This window comes from Haemaphysalis longicornis, unplaced genomic scaffold (genome assembly GCF_048455015.1).
Source record: "Haemaphysalis longicornis isolate Haplotype H1 unplaced genomic scaffold, Haemaphysalis longicornis Haplotype H1 scaffold_5, whole genome shotgun sequence".
Lineage (NCBI taxonomy): Eukaryota > Metazoa > Arthropoda > Arachnida > Ixodida > Ixodidae > Haemaphysalis > Haemaphysalis longicornis.
The window spans coordinates 19,452,993-19,463,651 of record NW_027526385.1 but is presented as its reverse complement, the minus strand read 5'-3'; the positions used below and the strand labels follow the sequence as shown (position 1 = coordinate 19,463,651).

The 10,659-nt window shown below is 46.5% G+C and overlaps 1 long non-coding RNA gene across 1 annotated transcript; it reads left to right on the top strand.

Annotated features, from left to right (window-relative positions):
• Positions 1–2,258: 2,258 nt before the first annotated feature.
• Positions 2,259–8,703, top strand: LOC144139097 (uncharacterized). The gene is made up of 3 exons (XR_013316044.1): positions 2,259–2,420; positions 4,253–4,364; positions 8,527–8,703. It is a non-coding gene; the product is annotated as an uncharacterized LOC144139097 (long non-coding RNA).
• Positions 8,704–10,659: the final 1,956 nt, after the last annotated feature.

Sequence of the window (10,659 nt, the reverse complement as noted above, 5' to 3'; positions counted from 1 at the left end):
TACCTCAAGTCACATCACTTCGCATTTTAGGAGTACCATCTCATGCAGAGGGCTCCGGTACCGACTTACTACCACAACTTAACACCATGGTCATGCAGTTGATGCACTTAATCCGACGGATCTGCACCCAGCAGAGCAGTCTTAAAGAACAGGACACCTGCTGCATCGTTCAGGCACTTCTGACCAGCCGCATCGCCTATGGCACCCCATACGTCCACCTACGCCCCAAGGAACACTCTAAAATAGATGCCCTAATTCGGAAATCGTATAAGCTGGCCCTGGGACTTCCCGCTTTTACACCTACAGACAACCTTCTCAAGCTTGGACTCCATAACACCTTGAGCGAAATTCTGGAAGCGCAACGAGCAAGCCAACTAAATCGACTAGCTCTAACTCCAACGGGCCGCGTGGTTCTGGACAAACTGGGCTACCCCATCCCTGCACCATCTAACGCGCCTACCCGGATCCCATTAAACATACGAACCAACATCAAAGTAGCCCACATTCCAAGACACATGCACCCGGAATACAACAAAGGGAGAAGACAGGCGAGAATAAGATACCTAAGCAATAAATTCACCGACAACCCGGATGTATATTATACAGACGTCGCAAGAAATCCCGACCACCAGGCCCAAGTTGCAGTGGTCGTAGGTTCCGAAGGGACATCAATCTCAGCTGCAACAGTCCGAACAACCGACACCGATGTCGCAGAAGAGACAGCCATCGCCCTAGCGGCCACCTCCAGCAAAAAGCAAATTATTACAGTCATTACTGACTCTCAACAGGCGTGCCGGCATTACCTATCAGGACGAATATCTCTGCATGCGCTCACACTTCTAAAACACGCCAAAACTCTCCCGACCATTCACATTGTTTGGACGCCTGGTCATTCCTCCTTCCCGGGGAATGAGGCGGCTCACGCCGCTGCCCGCGACATTTTACACCGGGCATTCCCAAGGGAGGCCGACGACACACCTCCAATCGCCTCGCCCAGCCAGTCAGTCCCACAAACATACACGGACATCTTATATCATTATCGCCGGGAGCGCCTCCTTTACCCTCCTCCTCACCCATCACTCAATACACAAGACTCTCGAATCTGCCGCAGAATCCAAACACAGACTTACTACAACATGGCAATTTTGCATCATATTTCACCAACTGTTTTTCCCTACAACTACTGCACAACATGCAATACACCAAACACCACCTATCGCCTCGTATGGGAGTGCGCGAAACATCCCAACCCAATTCCATCACCTACATTGGAGCAGTGGGAGCACAGGCTGACCAGCTTCCAGCTCGACGATCAGGAGTACCTGATCTCCCGGGCGAGGGCTGCTGGGGAGCCTGAAGGCGGCCTGGACTGAGGCCACCACCCGCTCTCCTTTCCCCCTCCTCTTGCCCTTAAAAAATAAATGTTATTCCTCCTCCTCCTGTCCTATATTATAAAACACGCAATTGTAATTGTTGACTGCGTCGGTTGCCGCAACTTTCGTTAGCAAACCAAGCAGTAAGCACTTACATATTGGGCGGGTATTGCAAAAAATTTGTAAATTTATTCTAATGTAAAACCTACATAGAATACACAAAAATGTACTAAAGCCACCAAGTACTATTTTCGCGACCAACGTTTAAGCACTGATGAGCAAAACGACACATACATAGCAATACAAAATGTCAAGAAATAAAAAAAAAACACTATTACGGACATGTAGGCCTGGACGACTAAGTTATAAGGTTGGTACCCGCGCACTTTGTGCTATTCGCGAGAATATCGTAGCATTTGCCACACAGGTTGCTTCAGTGGGATTCATGCCAGCCAACAGTCCGCTCATTACCCGAACCACTCTATCCCGACTGGCGAGTGGGGTTGGCGTCGACGGCCCTCGTCGACCAGCTGACCATGGATCTTCTGGAGGAAGAACACCAATACGTCTTAGTCTGACCGCAAATAGTCTTTCTTTCTGCCTCTCTCTCTCCCTCTCTCTCTATCCGGTATTATGTTTTTGTTTGTTTGATATCTTTGAAAGACGATGATGGCAGAGCTGTTTAAAAAGAATTCATAGTGTCTTATCAAGAGGCCAAGAAGATAGCCTAAAGAACTTCGCAAAAAAGAACCCGACGTATCACTCGGGAGATTACGTGGGATTCAGAGGAGTGTGGACAACAAGCGGCGGGGGTCAGCGGACGAAATCACCCGTTCTCTCACACGGCTCTCGATGTCAGCGATATGAAGTAGACTCGGTGGGTATAAACTCCGCGTTGGCAGAAGTCATTGCACTTTCAGGGTAGCTAGTGCGCCAAGATGAGCTTCGCGGGATCCTTGGTCGTATTCGTAGGGGCAACAATTCTCGCTTGCCAGTGCCACCTTTCTGCCGCAGCCGTTGCTGGTTCTCGTGTTCCCGTCATCAATGGTAAGCTATGCTCCTCAATGCAATTTGAGGTGTTACACGTCGTCGCAGTTGTACATACATATTGATGTCACAACTGTTGAACAGGCTTGTGATGAAATCATCGCGACTTTGTAAACACGCACGTTTTAAAAAGTGTTAGTGTTTGGCTTTCTGGCGGTGAAAGTTCGGGTGTTTACTTATGCAAGCAAAACTCCAGTGTTCATTTTCAATTTTCTCCAGTAATATTTGAATAAATTATAATTGTAGCCACTAAAATAGGCGATCAGCAAAACACCTTGTCTGGGAATGCACTGCCCAGGACGAAGCGAGCAAACGACACCTTCGCCGTAAACAGGAGAAGCTACCTATGAATTCGACCGGGAAGCAGTTCTAACGATTGTCGTGTGACCTGAGACTTCCTCTTAGTTTCTGTCACCGAGGAAGTATGGTTGGAGCAGGTGTAGCTAGCCCCTTTTGAATGACGTATTTACCCGTTCTCTTAACTCCTAACACCCTTCGCCTAAGCAGGCCAAACAATACCTTTGCTACAGAAAAGGCCAAACAATACTTTTGCTACAGAAAATATTTCTTTGCTACATAATATTTTTCTGGAGGTTGTACGCTACATTAAGAGAAATTTCAAACAGCATCAACAACGCACTAATTCGCAACATCACACTTAAATTAGGGCTAAGCGTCAGAATGGACACGTCGCCGGTGCTCTTTTCTCAACATTTACCATCCTTTAGCACAGTGCATCAGTAGGTGATGTATGATTGGTTGTGCTTTAGCCCAGGAGTTTTTGTTTCACTCAAATTCATCTACTCTTTACATAAGTAGAGAATAGTATCTAAAATAGAAAAAAAAGGAACACTACCGTGTTCAGTGGCGTCGAGCTTTCGAACTAGTTTTTTTTTTCTGCAGGATTGGCTCTAGTTTTTCTAGTTTTGTAGTTTTTTGTTCTCACAGTTGTTTTGGCGGTCTGTCGTTTTGGCTAAGCCTTCTTTTGTCCGCAAGTTTGCTGATGAACCTTTTTGTTCGACGGCCTTTGGTGAACACCCCCTCCCTATAAGTTCGGTTTCAAGCGGGCTGCACTATTCTGGGTATGTGTGCTTCAAACAACAGTCGCACTCGTTAACGGTATTTTTTTACAGGATATCGCTTGCTGCAGACAATAAGTTAATCAGTTTTTGCCTAAAAACGTCCTTAAATCGAATATGCAAGATGTGGAGAAAAAACATTAGGTTTTGTGCAGATATACATACAACGTGTTGTCCTAAGGCAGGATATGAGTTTTAGTAGAAATCCAATGAAGTCTGTGCTTCAAGATCTACGCCAGCCTTGAAATATGCCACAAGAGCTTGATAAGTGCAGGGAAAATAGTCGAGGACGAGACAAGTGCGCGAGATGAGCGCGGTATCGCCTCGGGTGCTGCTCTTGTCCATTTCTGACGCCGTTGTCCAGACGTTACTCTAAAGATTTGCCATGTTTGCCACACTTCATGTTATAACATCTACTGTGGCAGAGAAAACAGTATGTAACGACACTGGAGATTTTTGTTAAGGCACCGAAAAAACCTAATTCGCTGACAGGCCTAGTTTTTTCATCAAATTTGCTTCGGTGGATATCATTCGATCTAACTTGTGGATGCACAAAATTTTTCAGCTTTATTTCACCGTAGCGCGGTTTCATTAGTTGTGTTTTCAACTTGCATTGTGAACTCGGGAATAAGTAAGGAAAATGGTGTTCACAGAGTGGCACACCCTACCAGTGAACCCACGTTTATCTTTCTGTGCATTCTTAAGACTTGTACTTGGCAGACGTGTTGAAAATTGGCTGCTTTTATGCTGCAGGAAAATGCCAATACAACGGGACCGAAATACCTGACTCTGAGCCTTTGAAACTAGAGTTTCCTTGCGAGGAATGGACCTGTGACTCAAGCCAAAAAATTCTGTTCAAAGCAAGGTTTGGCGTACTATTTCTTGCCTGTGTATTAGTTTTCCAAATGCCTAGCTTAGGTAATTGTACTCCTCTTTAACCTCTTTTATCGACTGGTTTTTAATCGTGTGACGAACTGCGAGATGCCCTTTTAGCACCTCCCTTTAGAATTTAAAGCAGCATGTTAAACATCCCCAGGAGTTCAAAATTTATTGATTGATTGATTGATTGTGGGGTTTAACGCGCCGACGGAACGCAGGCGATGAGGCGCGCCGTAGTGGAGGGCTCCGGAATAATTTTGACCACCTGGGGATCTTTATCGTGCGCCGAAATCTCGTACACGCGGGCGTTTTTGCTTTTCGCCTCCATCAGAAAAGCGGCGCGGCGGCCGGGAATCGAACCCGCGACCTTGTGCTCAGCATCGCAACGCCTTAGCCACTGAGCCACCGCGGCGGGTAGGGGTTCAAAATTAATCCGGAGCCACCCACTACGGCGCGCCTGATCACCTGCGTTGCGTCGGCACGTTAAACACTACAATCAATCAATCAATCAATCAATCAATCAATCAATCAATCAATCAATCAATCAATCAATCAATCAATCAATCAATCAATCAATCAATCAATCATATTTTAAAGCTTATAGTGGCCAGGCAGAAATCTGAAAAATATTATTGATAAATCTAGGTTACCAATCATGCAACAAAAATGAATCCACAGTCTACACACGAACACAAGGGGAAAGTCAGGAAAAAATGTGCGGTTGCTCAGAACGGGAAGAATTCTGCATGATATGGTTGTATGGTATTGTTAAAATCTACGGCTTTTCTCCTCAAAGTCTGTTTGCTGGTTATGTGACCAAGACAAGAAAAGATTGCCCTTAAAGGTTTTTCGTTATTGCCACTACCTGCGGAGGTATTTTGCCTTTCCAAATAGGTATTTTGTCATAGCTTCTTAAAGGGCTACTGAAGTGCTTCTGAAATAAGGAAAAAAATGATTTTTCACAATTAATACATTGGTCACTTTAATCCGGTAGACTTTTTTCTGCACTTTTAGCTTGTGGGCAGTGATATTCGTCGATAAAGTTGACCGTACGCCCCGGCTGCTCACACCCGCACCACTCACTCCCGTACCAACGGAAGAGGGAGAAACCGACCAACAGCAAACCGCAAGTGACGTCATATTGGGAAAACGGCCAGCGACGTGCGCCGGCACTTCGCTGTTTCCCAGTTTTCTAGGCGAAGTTCCGAACTAAGCAGGCCTGTAATCTGGAGTTTTTTAACCATTCTTGCCTTAAGATGCCTCCGCGCCAATTTTTAGTCATAATACTACTGTGTTTTTATTGCTTCCGTAAAAGGACTGCTAGATACTAGAGATTTCCTACCCGAAAGCTATTAGCTGCAATTTCCTTCACAAGCTGTCCGGGCAGGCCGTGTCGTCGCGATCTCTGTGCTTTATACGAGGAGCAGTGGGTTGAAACAAACACGAAGGTTCCCCAAGTTCTCCATTCATTATTATGAAAGGATCAGAAAATTTAGGCGACCGCAAAAGTCTTTCTCGTTTTGGCGGTAAATATTGTAGGTTTTGACGAGAGCTTAGCTATGTGTGTAGATTTCGTGCATCATTAACAAGAAATCAAGCACACTGGAAAGCATGAAGCGTTTTCTGTGCGTGGAAACGCTCCACACACACGCCGGTCATGCATGCCCGTACGGCCAACAAAGCGATTCGAACTGCAAAGGCCACGGCAGCAACCGCTGGTCGCTGCTGTGCAGAATCAAAGCAATTGCGAAAAAGAAGGTAAACATGCAAGTAATAGTGGATGATAGGGCAGTGAAAAAATGTGCTAGAGATTGTTATCCGATGTCATTTTCAAAGCGGTGATCAAAATTGTGCCCCGATGCGAACCCTACACTTCACTACGCCGACAGGCCGCGGAGGCTTGTCTACGGTGACAACTGCACCTGCCCGAACACGCATACGGTGAGGGACCGAAGGATGGCACTACCTGTGCGCAAAAAAGATCAGAGCACCAATCGCTGAAATGAAAATTAATGTTAAAATAAGTTCCACATGCGAGGAATGCGGTGATAGTGGGGATAAAAACTCCGTTAAGGATTGTAATTCGCAAATGGAGTGATAGCAGTGACCAAAAATCTCTCTCGTTGCTACGCTAAAGTTTCCAACATCCGAGCTGTCGGGGAAGACGCCCTTCTAAAACTCGTCTCGCACGAGCGTGTTGCGTTTGGGTGCCCCTAACTTTCTGGGGGGCCCCCATCGCTCGGTTCGTTCCCGTATTCTAAATCTGCGTATGTGCAGCAATGCCACTCCTAACGTTCCGTTGGCGGGTCACGGAGCGACACGGCACCAGCCCCTCCGCGCGACGCGGCGACCACCGGAGGCCGCATCGCTGCTGCCTGCGCACATAAATCGAAGCAGGCCACTGCACAGCGACTGTTACCGCCTTCCCAACTGGAGAAAAATGGCTCCAATCCACGCTGTGAAGGTGGTTGGAAAGCAAATCTGTAAGCGACACCCACAACAATTGTCCATGCGACGTCACTTGAATTCACACATGGGCTCTACAAAGAGTGAAACCAGAAGTTCTGCCAGCCCTTACCTGGAATTCTCCGGGGCGACGTACCGAACACAGGAGTAGCGTCGGACACGGCCGGGCTAGAGCGGCGCACGCCACCGCTGTTGCCCGGCCGTGAGGCGGGAGAAAGAAAAAGGAGAGGAGCGGCTTTCGAAGGTTGAGAGAGCGAAAACCTAGCCATCCTGATGTGCTAGCTTGGGGCAACACCACCGCGCGACACAAGCGCAGACACCGAAACAATTTGGAATGTGAGCTTAGCCGATGTGAGCTCAGCCGATGGTATGTGAGCTTATACCGATTTAAACTAGTTAGTTTAGTAAGTTTGAGAATTGCTAGAAAGCTGAGGAAACTTTTATAATCGGTATTTATCAGAACCAGTTGCTACTTTCGCCTTTTGTAATACGTCTTAAAACACAGCCGAATTGGTAATCAACAATTAAAAAAATGGAGTCCCATTCGTGGCAAGCAGTTCGCAAAAGGTAGCGTTTCTCTAGCTCCCGGATGTCTGTATGTGGTTTGTACGTTTTGTTTTCTCGCCCTGCAAACCAATCCTTAATGTATGTTCGCCGTACGACCACTTAATTCCGTCGAGTGCGGGTTACCGTGGAGGTGCTGTCGAGCAAGTTAATCAAGCGTTGCGAAGGCACCGTGCAATGGACGCGAAGCTGCACCAAAACAGGCCCAAAACCGCCGTCGCTAAAGCAGACGACAAAGCTGTACCGCCGACGCCGCCGCCGGCGAGATGGCACCTCCGCGCGGAAAATGCTGGGTAAATTTGCTGCGCCATCTCTAGTGTGTTCCGTAAGTGAAACCCTTCCGCACCCCCCCCCCCCCCCCGCCCCCTCCCCCCCGCCCTCCCTCCCGCCGCTGCCGCCTCTGACGCGTTGGGAGTTTGCTGTCCTGCACGCAACGAAAGAACCTTTGGCTGGTAGAGCAAGAAAGCATTGCTTTAAAACAAAGTTACACATCCGAGAAATGGGATGATGGTGGGTTCAAAATTGTGTTAGGAACTGTGATTAGCGCTGGTAGTGAAACCGATGATCCAATATCTGCATGAGTTTCCTGCGTCAGAGAAACTGACGTCGTGCATGAGTCATTGGGCGAAAAGCCCTTTCTGAAGATTGCCGCGAGGAAACTTGCTGCGCTTATGCTTCCCTCAGGATATCCTATTTTAATGAATGATGGTGCACGTCTTCCATTCCCAAGAGGACTTTCTGGCCCGTATCTGAACGGGAATAGAACGAGTTCTTCAGGCTGAGTGGTCACCGCACCACCGGCACTACCGAATATGACGTCATCTACCGCTGGCCAATCGCGAAAGGCAGCCAGGACCCTGACGCGCCACCCTTCCGGGTCGTTTGTTTTGACGAAAAAAGTTGGTTTAGGTGCGTTTACACATGAAATAAACCTGTTTGTCGAATTCAGCGTCAAGAAAACGATAAACAAACGATAAACAAACGATAAACAAACGATAAACAAACTGTTTATGTTGTCCCAACAAACTGTTTTTGAAAAACTGTTCAGCAGCCCTTTAAGCCAATGTTCTTGCTTGAGAGGCCAAGATGTTTATATTGTTTGTGACTCTATTTTTCAGCTGCGGCGCAGATGACTATGGAGAAGGTTGTCGAAGAGTTGAAGGCAGCGGAAAACATCCTGACTGCTGCCCGTCTATTATATGCGAATAGTGGCCATAGTTGTCGGAAACCAAGTACCCTGTCATGAATCCCTAGATTTCGCAGAATAAAACAAATTTGCCTACTATTGTAAACAATCCGTTGCTTTTTGGCCCCTAACAAGGGTAATGGCTCTGCTTTATAGACGGAAACGTTCTCTCAAAGTGGTTGTTTAGGTAGCCTGATTGGGCAATATTTATCCTAAGTAGTCTCATCCACAATTTATACAGTATATGTATGAATTATGCGGCAACAAGAAATTTAAAATGTCCAAATTAATATGCATCAAACCGAAGCATCTGATGCTGCCGTTATGTCCATGAATAAAACAATGCATACCATCGCGTCATCTGGCAAAGTTGTGTTATCGATACGGTGAATGGGTCATGCGAAACGTTTGTCATTTTTGATTTCCAAATATTTGGTCCGAGGGCCTGAGCCTGAAGCTGATTTGGTTAAACATGCTTATAACTGCCAAAAAACGTGATATTGTTACGGTGACGTGAAGGAAGACGTGAAGCCCATAGGTACAAGAGGTATCAACACAGTGTATTTACAATCCTGAGAGCACCGCGCAGGCAAGGCGCGAGATCCTCTTCTACTTCTACGTCTAGCTCGTCTTCCGAGTCCCAGCATGCTGCCGTGATCTTCTTTCGGCTAGTACCTAGCACATGTCCCACTGTGGTACATAGGTTATGCACGAACACTTGCTCTGCTTAGCCTCTTCGGCTAAGACACCGTAGCATAACCCTCGTTGCGGAAAGCGCCGTGTCCGTGATAATTATAGCGACGCCGGGCGTGGACCGTGGTACGCTTCAAGCGGGCTACGTGAACAACGTCCGTAGTTGAGCGGTGGGGAGTTGGCGATGGCATTGGCGACGATATTTCGTACGTGACAATGTTGTTTGATAACAAATGCATATGGGGAGCATCGAGACATCCGTAACTGCGAAATACTACGATGTTACGCATCGACACATTCCTCAAGCAATGTTTTGAATGCCCACAAATAAAGGCCTCATTTACTACGCAACAGGCGTAAAAGATGATAAAATGGGCCTGCTTTTGGCTATTTTTGCCCGCTCCCGGGAAACACCATGCGCGTGCAAGTTGTAGTGGGGTGATTGCATCAAACTGTGGAGTAAGACGCCATGCGTTCGGGGTGTCTCTCTATCTTTTTCGTCGGTTGGTGTCATCTTGATTTAATTATGCCCCACCAAGTCTCTAAAGCTTTCACAATGAAATGTATACATCAGCCCTTGGTCGTGTCTTTGTGGAAAACTTGAAAACTGTAACTGCACCTACATGCACGAGTGTCACTGCTCATAACAAATTGATGGTTTGCAGTGCTTATGCATCAATATGAGGTGTACAATATATCTGTTGAGTATATGGTCTGTGTCACGCGTCTCACGCAGCAAAGAAATGAGGCTCGGGTGAGGCATTCGATGTTCACACAATATATTTACAAAACCAAGCCTCAAACAAACGGGATCATAGAAAATGAACAAGCATATCACACCACACAAAAAAACAAGCACAACCTCACTCTATCAAAAATCTGGTCAAAAGGTCACTATAATACATTAACTGTGTAATCCAAACTGCCTTTCCCCAGAACAGCACGGGTTTCGTTAAAAGCATTCCACTTCATCTGCTATAATTGAGCTCAATCAAATTGTCAACACGGCACTAAATGGCAACAAACTTGCTACAGTCGTATTTGTTGACTTGAAGGCCTTTGATACCGTCGATCATCAAATCTTGCTGAAGAAAAAAGAACGCTATGGATTCAGAGATAAAATGTACTACTTCCTTTCTAGCTACCTTGAAAATCGTCAGCAAGTGGTTGTGATCGACGATATCAGCTCAACCCCACCGATAGTAGGCATGGCCGTTCCGCAGGGCTCGGTTCTGGGCCTATGCTATTTTCATTATTTGTAAATTACCTTCCCAAAGCATTATTGCACGCAGATTTAGTAATGTACGCCGATGACATGGCGCTTATCGTAAGCTGATAACGAGCAGGAAATACAAGAAAGAATTATAACGGA